Below are 12991 nucleotides of genomic sequence, written 5' to 3'. Positions count from 1 at the left end.
GTCTCACCGCTGCAAACTTTAGCTCTGTCATTGGCTAGCTCTTATCATTGTGAGTATTTTGAGCTCCATACATAACTACTGTAAATTAATATTAACATTGGTAGCAATTAAAAAAAAATTAAAACTGGCTTACATTGTTCTTACAGTTTTATTAGGGAATGGACCTCCATTCAGTCTTCAAATAAAAAATTCATACATAAAGTTTACTCAGAATTCAATGTGAACTGATTATGATGTTCTTGTGAGTAAAATCTTGATGATGGAGCCTTTATTTGTACGACGTTTTGCTTATTACAGCTTTTTCAAGTACAAATTGAGATACATATGCTTGAGATTAAATAAGGGGAAAGGATGGAATGGGGAGAAAAAAGAAGAAGGGGGGGGGGGGGATTGAACACTGGGAAAGGTTGAAAATGCTGGCCCAAACGTCCATGGGTGAAATGTTCACAAAGGGTGGTTTAAATATTTATTTATTTATTTATCTATTTATTTTGTCTGGCCATGGGTATTAGGGGAATTATGTGGGGCGAGATGTTAAACAATCCCCTGTTTTGTTTAACATCTTGCCCCACATAATTCCCCTAATACCCATGGCCAGCAAAAAAAAAAAAAAAAAAAAAAAAAAAATTAAACCACCCTTTGTAAATGCAAGGGTAGTGGGTCAGGGATTAGAGGAGAAATAAGGAAGGATGAAGTGAAGGCAGTTGTTAAGATGATGAAAGCAGGTAAGGCACCTGGTCTGGATGGATGCCATGCAGAATGTCTAGAAAAAGGAGGTACAGTGATGGACTGGCTAGTGAGGTTATTTAATGTTTGCTGGAGAGAGGGTAGAGTAACGGAGGACTGGAAGAGTGCCTGTATAGTTCCACTTTACAAGGGAAAAGGGGACAAGTGTGAATGTAGTAGTTTCAGAGGGATTAGCTTGTTAAGTGTAGTTGGGAAGGCTTATTGGCGGATCTTGATTGAGAGGATTAGGAGAGGAATAGAAGGAGTAATTGGTGAGGAACAGTGTGGATTTAGGACAGGTAGAGGTTGTGTAGATCAGATCTTTGTGGTAAGACAAATATGTGAGAAAGCTATAGAAAAGGGGAAGGATGTTTTTTGGGCTTTTATGGATCTGGAAAAGGCTTACGATAGGGTAGACAGAAAGGCAATGTGGGAGGTTATGCAGATATATGGGATAGGAGGAAAGCTTCTAGGAGCTGTCAAGAGTTTTTATGAGAGTAGTAGAGCTTGTGTCAGGATTAGAAATGGAGAGAGTGAGTGGTTCGAGGTAAAGGTGGGACTTCGTCAAGGATGCGTTATGTCGCCCTGGCTGTTCAACTTATACATGGATGGGGTGGTGCGAGAGGTAAATGCAAGGGTAGTGGGTCAGGGATTGGAGATGGTTAAAGAAAATGGAGAAAAGTGGGAGGTGAGCCAGCTGTTGTTTGCAGACGACACTACGCTTGTGGCAGGATCGGAGGAGGGATTGAGGGAGTTGGTGACAGAGTTTGGGAGAGTATGTGATAGAAGAAAGCTAAAGATAAATGTGGGTAAAAGTAAGGTGATGAGATGTACAAAGGGTGAAAGTGGCAGTAATCTGGAAGTGAGCATTAAGGGAGAGCGACTGGAGGAAGTGGATAGTTTTAAATACTTGGGTGCAAATGTGGCAGGAAAAGGTGGAGTGAAGGTAGAGATAGAATGTAGATTGAGAGAAGCGAGTAAATGCCTTAGTGGATTGAAGAGTGTAATGAGGAATAGACATTTGGGAATGGATGCTAAGATGAGACTGTATGAAGGAGTGATTGTGCCAACAGCACTGTATGGGGCAGAAACATTGAACATAAGAGAGGAAGAAAGAAGGAGTTTGAATGTGTTTGAGATGAGGTGTCTGAGAAGTATGATGGGGGTTAATAGGCTAGATAGAGTGAGAAATGAGGAGGTGAGGAGAAGAACGGGGGTGGAAAGGGAGTTGGGAGATAGGGTTGATGAAAGAGTATTAGGATGGTTTGGACACATGGAAAGAATGAGTGAAGAAGGATTAGTAAAAGAGGTATGGAAGGCAGATGTGGAGGGAGTGAACATGAGGGGACGTCCTAGGATGAGGTGGATGTATGGGGTGAAGGGGGCTTTGGGGAAGAGGGGAATGTCTGTTGAGGAAGGACGGGAGAGGACATAAGACAGGGGTGAATGGAGAATGGTTGTATATGGATGATGTTGTGATGCATGAGGTGGAATGGGCAGGGGGATGGGGGGTGAGGTAGTATGTATGAGCAAAATTTGATGCAGCCTGAAGGGATTTCTCCCTGTCTTCTCCTTTTATGCATGGGGGACGGAGAGGGGGGGTCGCCGATTTAATGAAGCAGCTTTGCTGTGGATGTGCTGTGTCTTGCGACACTGCTTCTGACCCAAGGCAGTGGACAAGGTGTAGGGATGACCCGTCATCCAGTAAGTGCTAAGATAAGAGGGAGGGTGGAGGGGTGTGGAGTGTATTCAGGGATGGAATGGATGGAAATGATTTTATGCCTTTTCATTTTTGGCTACCTCCCTTGTAAGGGGGAAAAAGCCTTGGTATATGTATGTATGTACCCTTTGTGAACGTTTCGCCCATGGACGTTTAGGCCAGCATTCTCAACCTTTCCCAGTGTTCAATCCCCCCCCCCTTCTCCTCCTTCTCTCCTCCCCCTCCTACTCCTCCTCCTCCTTCCCCCCCTTCTTCTTTTCTCTCCCCGTTCCCTCCTTTCCCCTTATTTAATCTCAAGCATATGTATCTCAACTTGTACTTGAAAAAGCTGTAATAAGCGAAACGTCGTACAAATAAAGGCTCCGTCCTCATATGGTGTTTAACTCGTCAGTCTTGTCGGCAACTGCCACTTTCATGAAAAATCTTGATATTCACTCCACACATCCACATCATATCAATTAGAAGTTATTGCATTATAGTATGAGAAGTTATACCTTCCTTTATGCAGTCTTACATAGATACTGGATGCAGGTCATGTGACCTATATGTCCAGATCACTTTCAGCTTAGGCAGGTCAGGCCTCTGATTTGTGTCCTCCCCCAATTGACCTTTATCAGATGTGTCCAATAGTATGACTTTCCTCAAAATTAAATTTAGTCTCCTGCTTGACCCAAAATTAATCAAGTCTCTTTTTGCATTGTATAACAATAGAAGCCTGATTTAAGGTCTTCTCTTTTTCTGCATGAGGGGTATGGAGACGAGGTGTCACCAATTAAGTGAAGCGGCTTCGCCATAGATGGGAGTCTTTTGACTTGGCCAACTCCCTTATAAGGGGGGAAAAACCCTTGGTGTGTGTATGTATGTATATATGCACACACACACACACACACATACACACACACACACACACACACACACACACACATATATATATGAAAAAATCCCGCTGTCATAGAAAGTAAATGGATGAAGAATAGAAATAATTGTATGTTCTGACCACTCCCTGTGGTCCTCTTCAGCAGATATGGACTATGGACTAGCCAGGACAGATCACCCACTTGCGTGGAATCAGTTTGTGTGGGAGGGGAAGAAGATAGTAACATGGTGTACAAGTAAGAGTTATATAGTCAATACAAAGGGAATATGAAAATGTGGCTCAGGTAACTCTGCCTTGGTAATGATTGCTGTCTTCCAGGCCATCTACAGAAGGTAAAAGTTTTATTTTTGATAGCTAATGTTGTTAAACAATCTGATGACCATTGTCCTGTCCTTTAGATGTATTATGATTTGGGTAATTTTTAATTAATGCTGACTCGATAATCTTCCTCCGCAAACTGCACTTGTAGTTGTACGTAGATGATGTCTGCTTTCTCCCAATTTATCCGTTTGCTTTCTCTGACAGTGGGATTTTTTCATCTTACCTATGTGTCATGACATAGTCCCTCTCTGATATATATACAGTGTATATATGTGTGTGTGTGTGTGTATACTTACCTAGTTGTATTTTATGGTAAGGGGAGCTATGCCCGTGGTGTCCCGTCTCCATATCTCGTTTTATCTAGACTATTTTTAAATTTGTATATTGTTTTTGCACTCACCACATTTTCATCTAACTTCTTCCAAACGTCTGTTATCCTGTGGGGAAAGCTGGTCTTTTTCAGGTCTCTTCTATAACTGTCTTTCTTGATTTTCTTTCCATGTCCTCTTGTATCTCTATTATCCCATTTTATTAGATCCTCTCTATTAATAATTTCCATGGCTTTCATGATTCTATAAAGAGTTATCGTCTCCTCTCTCTCTTCTTTGCTCTAATGTCTGTAGTTCAAGTTTTGCCAACCTCTTTTCATATGATAGTTCTGAGAGCGTTGGTGCCAATTTCGTAATTGCTCTTTGTATTCTTTCAAGTTTTGTTATACATTTTTTTTTTTTTTTTTTTTTTTTTTTTTACTTGGTGACCACATTGTTGCTGCATACTCCAATTTTGGTCTTATCAAAGTGACTAGTATTTTCTTCACCATTTCTTCATCCAGGTATGTAATTCCACTTTGTATTAAATTATAAGTTTCTCCAAAAATTTTGTTTATATGTTTCTCCAGGGACATATTATTCATATTAATGACTCCTAGGTCCTTCTCTTTTTCCACTTTTTTAATTTCTTCCTCTCCCAGTGTGTATGATCACACCATTCTTTTTTTTTTTGCTTCTTCCAAATTCCATTATACTACACTTCTTAATGTTGAATTCCATCTCCCACTTCCTACTCCATTCCATAATTTATTGAGATCGCTTTGCAGTGATTCACATATTTTTGCTACTGTGCTTGTAAGGGATACCGGTCTGAAGTGTGTAGAATCTTCCCTATTTCCTCCTTTATATAATGGTACTATGTTTGCATCTTTCCAATCTTGCGGCACCTTTCCCTCTTTGAGTGAGAAGTCAGTTATCTTGTATAGTTTATCTGGCAGTTCGTCTATACACTCTTTCAGTATCCAATTTGCAATTCTATCTCCATGTGATTTCTTGACATCTAGGTTTTTTATCTGGTCTCTTATTTCTTTTTGTGTTATCTTTATTTCTTTCATCATGGGTGATCTTTCTTGTTGTCCATCTTCCCAAGATTGTGAACTCTCAATTGTAAAAACAGATATAAAATGTCTGATCATAACTTCTACCATCTCTGTGTGATCTATATATTCTTTATCTCCATGCAATTTCACTATTTCATGTTTATCCCTTAGTTTTTCATTTATAAATCTGTAAAAGAGTTTAGGTTGATCCTTACATTTGTCAGTAATATCTCTTTCATAATTTCTTTTTTCTTTCCTGCGTATATTCACATATTCGTTCCTAAGTTTTATATATGTTTGCCATTTAGATTTTTTTTTTTTTTTTCATCTTTTCCAGGCTTTGTCTCTCCTGTAGCTTCACTACACCTTTTGTTAAACCAACACCTTATGTAAATCTCTTTTTGTTTCTTTTTTGGTACATATTTGTTAATTCCTTCCTTGTACTTTTCTTTGAATTTGTTCCATTTGTCTTCCATCTTTGTTTCCTCTTTAGAGAATTTATCCCAGTTTGTGTTTTGGATTTTTTTTTCTTAATTTTACAAAATCAGTTTTGTTGTACATTAATCTTCCTTCTCTATGTTTATCATTCCTGTCTACATTGTTCTGTTCTTTTAATTCAAACTCTATTAGTATATGGTCACTCTTTCCAATTGGTGTTTTATACTCCATTTTGTTCACAATATCTAGTTCAGAAGTTGATATTAAGTCTAGTTTTGATGGTTCCTCATTGTTTCTATATCTAGTATTTTCCTTAACCCATTGTGTTAGGGTGTATTTGATGGTCATATCCAGTAGAATGTTGCTCCAAAGTTCATCTCCCCCTTTAACTATCATATCTTCCCAGATTATGTCTTTTGCATTAAAATCACCCATGATTACTGTTTCCACCCTCTTTCAGTAACTTGTTTAGCACAATCATTGTGTCTTCCAATAATTTGGAATGTTCACTGACCAACCACACATGTATTTGGTGGTACATACACTGCTACAGATTTTCTGTTTTTCATCTTTTTGTTTGCAATTTTGATCATAATTAATTCTACATTGCCTTGGCCTTCAATAATCTTTGTCACATTTAGACCCTTTTTGGTCGATATCATGACACCTCCTCCCTGCTTTTCTGCTCTAGTTTTCACCCAGTGGTTGTGTAGACCATGTCCCACTATGCTTCTTGATAGAGGTCCTTTCAATTTTGTCTCTACTATTCCCATGATGTCAGGTTTTTCTATTTCTAGATAGTCATGTGTGTGTGTGTATTTACCTAGTTGTATTTACCTAGTTGTATTTTACGGGAAGGGGAGCTATGCTCGTGGTGTCCCGTCTTCATATCTCATTTTATCTAAACTATTTTTAAATTCATGTATTGTTTTTGCACACACCACTTTCTCATCTAACTTGTTCCAACTGTCTATTACTCTGTCAGGAAAGCTGTTCTTTTTCAGATCTCTTCTATAGCTGTCTTTTTTTATTTTCTTTCCGTGTCCTCTTGTATTTCTATCATCCCATTTTATCAGATTCTCTCTATCAGTAATTTCTATGCCTTTCATGATTCTGTAAATAGCTATAAAATCTCCTGTCTTCTTTGCTCTAGTGTCTGTAGTTCAAGTTTTGCTAGTCTCTCTTCATACGATAGTTTTGAGAGTGTTGGTGCCAATTTTGTAATTGCTCTTTGTATTCTTTCAAGTTTTTTTATACATTTTTTTGTACTTGGTGACCATATCGTTGCTGCATATTCCAATCTTGGTCTTATCAGGGTGATTAGAATTTTCTTCACCATTTATCTTCAAAGTATGACAGAAAATTTTGAAAGTAATAAAAAGATGTTTTGGAAAGAAATTAAGAGAGGAAGAGGAGGCGAATCAAGTAGAGAAGAAAAGGTAAAAGGTGCAGATGGAGAGATGATAATGGAGAAGGCAGTAAGGGGAAGATGGGCAGAATATTTTAGGGAGTTGCTTAATGTGAAGGAGGATAGGGAGGGAAAGATAGCTGCAGTGGGAAATGCTAAGAAAATGAGAGTGATGAGTGAGGAAAATGGAGGAGAAATAAGGAAGGATGAAGTGAAGGCAGCAGTTAAGATGATGAAAGCAGTTAAAGCACCTGGTCTGGATGGATGCCATGCAGAATGTCTTAAAAAAGGAGGTATAGTGATGGTGGACTGATTGGTGAGGTTCTTTAATGTTTGCTGGAGAGTAGGTAGAGTGCCAGAGGACTGGAGGAGTGCGTGTATAGTTCCACTTTACAAGGGAAAGGGGGACAAGTGTGAATGTAGTAGTTTCAGAGGGATTAGCTTGTTAAGTGTAGTTGGGAAGGATTATGGGAGGATCTTGATTGAGAGGATTAGGAGAGGAACAGAGGGAGTAATTGGTGAGGAACAGTGTGGGTTTAGGACAGGTAGAGGTTGTGTAGATCAGATCTTTGTGGTAAGACAGATATGTGAGAAAGCTATAGGTAAGGGGAAGGATGTTTTCTGGGCCTTTATGGATCTGGAAAAGGCTTACAACAGGGTAGACAGAAAGGCACTGTGGGAGGTTATGCGGATATACGGGATAGGAGGAAAGCTTCTCAGAGCTGTCAAGAGTTTTTATGAGAGTAGTAGAGCTTGTGTCAGGATTAGAAATGGAGAGAGTGAGTGGTTTGAGGTAAAGGTGGGACTTCGTCAGGGATGTGTTATGTCACCCTGGCTGTTCAACTTATACATGGATGGGGTGGTGCGAGAGGTGAATGCAAGGGTAGTGGGTCAGGGATTGGAGATGGTTAAGGAAAATGGAGAAAAGTGGGAGGTGAGCCAGCTGTTGTTTGCAGACGACACTGCGCTTGTGGCAGGATCGGAGGAGGGATTGAGGAAGCTGGTGACAGAGTTTGGGAGAGTATGTGATAGACGAAAGCTGAAGATAAATGTGGGTAAAAGTAAGGTGATGAGATGTACAAAGGGTGAAAGTGGCAGTAATCTGGAAGTGAGCATTAAGGGAGAGCAATTGGAGGAAGTGGATAGTTTTAGATATTTGGGTGCAAATGTGGCAGGAAAAGGTGGAGTGATGGTGGAGGTAGAATGTAGATTGAGAGAAGCGAGTAAATGCCTTGGTGGTTTAAAAAGTGTAATGAGGAATAGGAATCTGGGAATGGATGCTAAGAGGAGACTGTATGAAGGAGTGATTGTGCCAACAGCACTGTATGGAGCAGAAACATGGAACATGAGAGAGGAAGAGAGAAGGAACTTGAATGTGTTTGAGATGAAGTGTCTGAGAAGTATGATGGGGGTTACTAGGCTAGATAGAGTGAGAAATAAGGAAGTGAGGAGGAGAACAGGGGTGGAAAGGGAGCTGGGAGATAGGGTGGATGAAAGAGTATTAGGATGGTTTGGACACATGGAAAGAATGAGTGAAGAAAGACTAATAAAGGAGGTATGGAAGGCAGATGTGGAGGGAGTGAGCATGAGGGGACGTCCTAGGATGAGATGGATGTATGGGGTGAAGGGGGCTTTGGGGAAGAGGGGTATGTTGGTTGAGGAAGGACGGGAGAGGACAGAAGACAGGGGTGAATGGAGAATGGTTGTATATGGAAAATTTTTTGATGCATGAGGTGGATTGGACGGGGGAATGGGGGTGAGGTAGTGTGTGTGAGCAAAATTTTTTGACGCAGCCCGAAGGGATTTCTCCCCGTCTTCTCCTTTATATGGGGGGACGGAGAGGGGGGGTCGCCGATTTAATGAAGCAGCCTTGCTGTGGATGTGCTGTGTCCTGCGACACTGCTTCTGACCCAGGGCAGTGGACAGGGTGCAGGGATGACCCATCATCTAGGAGGTGCTAAGATGGGAGGGAGGGTGGAGTGTTTTCAGGGATGAAATGGGTGGGAATGTTTTTGTGCCTTGTCCTTTTTGGCTACCCCCCTGGTAAGGGGGAAAAAGCCTTGGTATATGTATGATGTATGTATTTATTCATCCAGTTATGTAAATGCAACTTTGATTGTTCTTATCAAATTATAAGTTTCTCCAAAAATCTTATTTATGTTTCTCAGGTGACATATTCATAACAATGACTCCCAGGTCCTTTTCATTTTCTACTTTTTTTTATTCCTTCTTCTCCCAATTTATATGATCCTGTTATTCTGTTTTTGATTTTTCCAAATTCCATTATACTACACTTTTTTGCATTGAACTCCATCTCCCACTTCCTACTCCATTCCTGTACCTTATTTAGATCACTCTGTAGTGATTCACAATCTTTTTTCAGTATTTTTGCATCATCTGCAAAGAAGCTCAAATAGCTTTCAATTTCTTCATCCATATCATTAATATGTATAGCAAACATTATTGGGGCCAGAACTGTTCCTTGTGGAACACCGCTTATTACTTCATCCCATTTTGAGTGTTTGTCTCTCATCACTACTCTCATTTTTCTTTCTTGCAAAAAGTCTTCCATCCAATTAAACAGTTTGCCCTGTATTCCTCCTTCAGTTTCTAATTTCTTAAGCAACTTCTTATGTGGTACTTTGTCAAATGCTTTTTTTATGTCTAGAAATGCACAATCAGCCCATCCATCCCTTGTATTATATCTATTAGCCTTGAATAGAAACATATTAAATTGGTGATGCATGATCTTCCTTGTCTGAATCCAAATTGCCTTGGATTTAGCACATTGTTTTTTTTTTTTCTAAATATTTTACCCATCTACTTTTGACAATTCTTTCACTAATTTTTGCTATTGTACTTGTTAGAGAGACTGGTCTATAGTTGGTAGGGTCTTCTTTATTTCCTCCTTTATATATAGGTACTATATTTGCTTTTTTCCAATCTTCTGGAACTTTTCCTTCTTTCAAGGAACTGTTTATTATGCTATGTATTTTGTCTGCCAGTTCATTCCTGCATTCTTTCAAAATCCAGTTTGCTATTTCATCTGGTCCATGCAATTTTCTGACATCAAGATTACTCAAGTGTTTCAATATTTCATTCTTTGTTACTTCTATTTCTTTCATAGGGGGGACTTTCTCTTTCCATTCGATCTCTTCAGGTTGTATGTTCTCCCATGTAAACACTGATTTAAAATGTTTGTTCATAATTTCCGCCATTTCAATTTCCTCTGTGTATTCAACTCCTCCTTGTCTCAATTTCTCCAAATCTTGTTTGTTTTTCAGTTTGTTGTTTACAAATCTGTAAAATAGTTTTGGTTGATCTTTACACTTTTCTATGACATCTTTTTCATATTTTCTCTTTTCCTCTCTGCACGTTTGTACATATTCATTTCTATAACAAGTATATATTTTCCATTTTCAGGCCTTTTGCATTTTTTCCATCTGGTCCAAGCTTTGTCTCTTTTGTCTTTTAACTCCCTACTACTTTTGTTGTACCAGCACTTTACATATTCTGTTTCTTGTTTTTGTCTTGGGACATACTTTTCCACTCATTTTTTATAAATTTTTGTCAAAATATTCCATTTCTCTTCCACTGTTGTTTCTTCTTTGTATATTTCTTCCCAGTTTTCTTTTTGAAAGAATTCTCTTATTTTATCAAAGTTTGTTTTTTCATACATCATTCTTCCTTTTCTATATTGTTCATTTCTTTTCATGTATTTTTCCTCATTTAGTTCCAGTTCAATCAATATGTGGTCATTTTTACTTATTGGTGTTTTATATTCAATCTTTTCCACTATTCTAGGTTCAGATGTAATTATTAGGTCTAGTCTCGATGGTTCTTCTTCATTTCTATACCTAGTGTTCTCCTGTATCCACTGTGTCATTGTATGGTCAGTAATCATCTCAAGTAGAGCATTTCCCCATGAGCCGTCTCCACCCTTTACTGTCATCTCTTCCCAGCAGATTTCTTTGCAATTAAAGTCGCCCATCATAACTATTCTTCCTCCATCTTCCATTATCTTATTTAATGTTATCTTTGTGTCCTCTAACATACTTTTATGTTCACTCTCTTTCCACGAGGCTGTTTTCGGAGGCACATAATTTATCACAAACTTTCTGCTCTTCTTATCTCTGTTTTCCACTTCGATCATAATCATCTCTACTGTATTCTTTCCATATGTCACACACCTCATGTTTATATCCTTCTTAGTCAGGAACATAACTCCACCCCCTTGCTTTGTCTCTCTGTTTCTAATCCAATAATTATATGCATCATGTCCTACACTGTTGGGTGGCAGTGGACCTTTTAATTTTGTTTCTACAATTCCCATTATATCCGGTTCTTTTTCCTTCAGATAATCATTCAGCTCATTCAATCCTGTTATTAATCCATCTATATTTGTGTAAGACACTCTTAGTTTTCTGCCACTTCCATTGTGTTCTCTGTTTCCCTTTTGTTTTTCTCTAGTATGTCGAATTTCCTTACTTTCATATTCACTATCCAATAGAATCTCTCTTTTTCTGACTCTGTTCTGGTCTCATTTTTTCCTTAGCTTCAAGTCTTTTCTTTTTTTCCTCCTCTCTTTCCTCTTTATTCATTTCCCTTTTTATCCATACCTTTTTATATTGTTCACTTGTTGCTAGTTTCCCTGTTTTTGATAAGATATTCTCTGCCGTCGTTTGTGACCTGAATTTAATCTTAATTGGTCTGGTCTTATCTGTACTATACTTTCCGAACCCAAACTTCTCTTCGATTTGTTTTTATTATTTCTGGTTCATCTTCCTGAACTAATTCTAGTAAACTGCTTACTTTTTCATTTTCCTCTTTGATTCTTGTGGTTCTATCTGGGTTATGTTTCTCTTCCATTCCTAATATAATTATACATTTCTTTTTATCTGCTAAGTCTCTTACTATATTCTCCTTCTGTCTCATCACTTTAATAACTGAGTCTTCAGTTTGTTCTTTCATTTGTTGTTTGATTATGTCAGTAAATGCAACTTTACTGTTTTCTTGGATTTTTTTTCCAACCCTCTTTGTTGTCCTTACTATTCCTCTTTAATTCTTCATTCTCCCCTTTTACTTCTTTTAACTGTCTTTTTAGTTCTTCTATTTCCTTAGTTAAGTTTTTGTTTGCCTTCTCTAGTGCTTCCAATCTTTCAACCCTTTCTGCCATTTTTGACATTCTACCGAACCTACTCTCCCAATGTTCGGTCATTTGTTCAAGTTTTTCTTTGGGTCTTGCCAGTCGGGGGAGGTTGGTATCCACCCACCCCACCCACACCCTCATTGAATCCATGGAAATTATTATCCTCACCTTCTATTGTGCTACTCATATCTATGTTTCTAATCTTTACATTTTTGTTAGACCTTTCGTCCTCACTAAATTGGTCCGGCCCTCTTTTGTTTACATGGCGTCTGCCTGCCTGGACCAAGTCCTCTCCTTCCTCATTTCCTTCCATTTCCCTCAGTTATCCCTCCCCCTCTCATTTTCCTCACTTTCCCACTACACCACGAGCAATCCCCCCCTGTAAATACAATAGGTACTTCCTTTCCGTTGAGATCCACGAGAATTTCACTTTTTCTTCAGGACGTCAATCTCCGCCGTCCATCCAACGGACGTGTGTGTGTGTATTCACCTCGGATCTGCTGCAGTCTCTGTCGAGACAGCCAGACACCACCCTACGGCAGTGAGCTCAGAGCTCATTATTTGCCAATCTCTGGGTAGGTCTGAGACCACTCACACACCACACACCGGGAATGCAAGGTCACAGCTCCTTGACTAACGTCCCGTACCTACTCACTGCTAGGTGAACAGGGGTTACACGTGAAAGGAGACAAACCCAACTTATCTCCGCCCGGCCGGGGAATCGAACCCCGGTTCTCTGGCTTGTGAGGCCAGTACTTTACCAATCCGCCACCGAGCCGTGTGTGTGTGTGTGTGTGTATTTACCTAGTTGTATATAGATAAATAGTTGTATTTTACGGGAAGGGGAGCTATGCTCGTGGGGTCCCGTCTTCATATCTCATTTTATCTAAACTATTTTTAAATTCATGTATTGTTTTTGCACACACTACTTTCTCTTCTAACTTGTTCCAACTGTCTATTACTCTGTGAGGAAAGCTGTTCTT

The 12991-nt window shown here is 39.1% G+C and overlaps 1 protein-coding gene across 4 annotated transcripts in view; it reads left to right on the top strand.

The window, feature by feature from the left end:
- The window catches only part of LOC143030972 (uncharacterized), a 29362-nt gene that overhangs the window by 1493 nt on the left and 14878 nt on the right, over positions 1-12991 (top strand). Inside the window, exon 2 of one of the 4 annotated variants that reach the window (XM_076194277.1) lies at positions 3469-3655. The exons of 2 other annotated variants lie outside the window; for them this stretch is intronic. The gene's annotated coding sequence lies outside the window, so the exon portion shown is untranslated. Of the gene's footprint in view, positions 1-3465; positions 3656-12991 lie in introns of all 4 variants that reach the window. One more of the 4 variants, XM_076194278.1, reaches the window with a different exon arrangement.

The sequence above is a fragment of the Oratosquilla oratoria genome, chromosome 12, assembly GCF_046742065.1.
Source record: "Oratosquilla oratoria isolate Oo_2021 chromosome 12, ASM4674206v1, whole genome shotgun sequence".
Lineage (NCBI taxonomy): Eukaryota > Metazoa > Arthropoda > Malacostraca > Stomatopoda > Squillidae > Oratosquilla > Oratosquilla oratoria.
This window is presented reverse-complemented; position numbering and strand designations above follow the sequence as displayed.